Source organism: Pipistrellus kuhlii, unplaced genomic scaffold, assembly GCF_014108245.1.
Source record: "Pipistrellus kuhlii isolate mPipKuh1 unplaced genomic scaffold, mPipKuh1.p scaffold_m20_p_27, whole genome shotgun sequence".
NCBI classification, from domain to species: Eukaryota; Metazoa; Chordata; class Mammalia; order Chiroptera; family Vespertilionidae; genus Pipistrellus; species Pipistrellus kuhlii.
Genome location: NW_023425526.1, coordinates 5,824,722 through 5,826,831, shown reverse-complemented (window position 1 = coordinate 5,826,831; position 2,110 = coordinate 5,824,722). Strand labels below are relative to the sequence as shown.

At 51.0% G+C, this 2,110-nt stretch overlaps 1 non-coding gene across 1 annotated transcript; it reads right to left on the bottom strand.

Moving 5' to 3' along the window:
* Positions 1–360: 360 nt before the first annotated feature.
* On the bottom strand, positions 361–562 carry LOC118728010. The gene has a single exon (XR_004990749.1). It is a non-coding gene; the product is annotated as a small nucleolar RNA SNORA74 (small nucleolar RNA).
* Positions 563–2,110: the final 1,548 nt, after the last annotated feature.

Sequence of the window (2,110 nt, the reverse complement as noted above, 5' to 3'; positions counted from 1 at the left end):
GATTCTCAAAGGCCAGAGAGGTGCTTCCTGTTGTGGATGATCCTGGGTCCCCTGGGCTGAGAGGGAGAGCATGGCGGGATCATGCATGTGTGATCCCATCATCATGTAGTGAAAAGCAGAGTCCCCTCATTCTTGGTGGATTTTAGCAGAGTCATCCCTCCATTTCCATCCAGAGAGAACTGCAGCTCTCTGCACCTTCCCACCACAGGCACGCTCACTGGCTTCCAGGCTGCACTGTTCTGCCTTCTTTCCTGAAGGCTGGGTGAGCCAGGCTGGCTGGAGTGTAGGGAAGGGAGGATAGAGGTCCCTTTGGTGGGTTGAAATGCTACTAGGACCTTTACGGCTTAAATTTACTTTTTCTGTGTCTGCTCCCACTCTAGACCTAAGCAGCCAAAGTAGTGCTTAGCTCGCTCTCACGGAAGCACAGTTCTGCCTTGCACCAGTGCCCCATGTCACCAGATCAGTGCAGGGAGCAACTGGAGGAAGAAGACAGGGCATTCCTCTCCCAGCAGTACAACACCTTCACAGGCATGATGCCGCCTGGAGAGCTACCACTGCTGGAGTGAGCGCTGAAGGCTTTTAGGCACAGAGCAAAATGATCTCATATCTTTTCAAGATCACTCTGATTTGCACTTTTATTTTACTTAAAATTGTTTTACTAATTTAATTTTTTCAATTAGAGATGACGTTCAATATTAGTTTCAAGTGTACAAAATATTGGTTAGACATTCATATAACATAAAGTGATCACCTGATAAGTCTAGCATGAAGTATCATTTAAAAGGTTATTAATCCTATTCATGAGGGCTCCAACCTCATAACCTAATCAACCTCAAAGTTACAGCTTTTATTTATTTTTAATCAAACTTATTTGGGAGACATTCATTAATAAAATTGCACAGGTCAGGTGTGTAATTTCATAACGCATCATCTATATACTATCCTGTGTGATCACGGCCTTCAAGTCTCCTTCCATCACCATTTATCCCCCTTATGCCCACTTTTCCCTCTTTCAATCCCATAATGCATAACCCTACTTCCCATCCCCCACATTTCATCCCAAATGACACTCCACAACCCACACCCGCCAGCCCCCAATGCCCACAATTACACCAAGCCCACCCCAACACTTACCATCCATCTCCACCCTCACCCCCCACCCTACATTCCACACTCTGCACCCAGTTTCAAACCCCATCCCCACCTCCCTACCACCAGCCCCCACCCCCCATTTCCCACCCCCCCTTCCCTTCCCCTGTTTGTGATTTGACATTTGAAATGATATTTGAGATGTGTCTTGAGGGCTCAGGTAGGATTCAAACAAATGAAGAGGGTGAGAATGTGCTTCAGGTACAGAGAGTGGACACTAGGCCTGGAGGCAGGAGAGACGAAGACTGGAGAGACCAGAGCATATGCCCCTCAGCTGCCTGTGAGTGAGGGGTCAGGGCAGGGAAAGAGAAGACCCTCCATGGAGGGAAAAGGCAGAGGGACAGGGGAGCAACCACAGAGCAAGGGAGAAAGGGGGCCCCCATGGGAAGACAGGCAGGAGGACAGGGGACCAGGGAAAGGGGAAGGGCTGAGGAACAAGGGCTCCACCATGGGGGGACAGGGGATTCTCCATGGAGGGTATTTCCCCTGTTACCTATCTCTATTCCCATGTACCCCCTCCCTGGCCCCTCCATGGATGGTGCCCTGAGCCCACTCTCCTGCTCAGACTGTGTGGGGTCTTTTTTCCTTCCTGCCCTCCTACCGTCATGGAGGATGCCTTCTACCCCCTGCCCTGCCATCTACGTAAGGACCTGAGCCTAAGTCCTCGCTGTCTCAGAGTAGGGCTCCCTCCTCCCCCTCCCCAGCCTCTCCTCTGCATGGAGGGCTCCCTTTACCCCTTGCCCTGCCATCTATTTAAGGACATGAGCCCAAGTCCTTGCTGTCTCAAAGTAGGATTCCCTATCTCCCAGCCTCTCCTCTCCAAGAAGGGTTCTCTGTTCCTATTCCTCAATGCCTTGTCCCCTGCATGTAGGGTTCTGTCTCCTCCCCACCCTTCTCCCTCAAAGTGAGGTTCCCTGTCCCCCTGTCCTGCCCCATCCATGGAGGGTACCTTCTCCTCCCT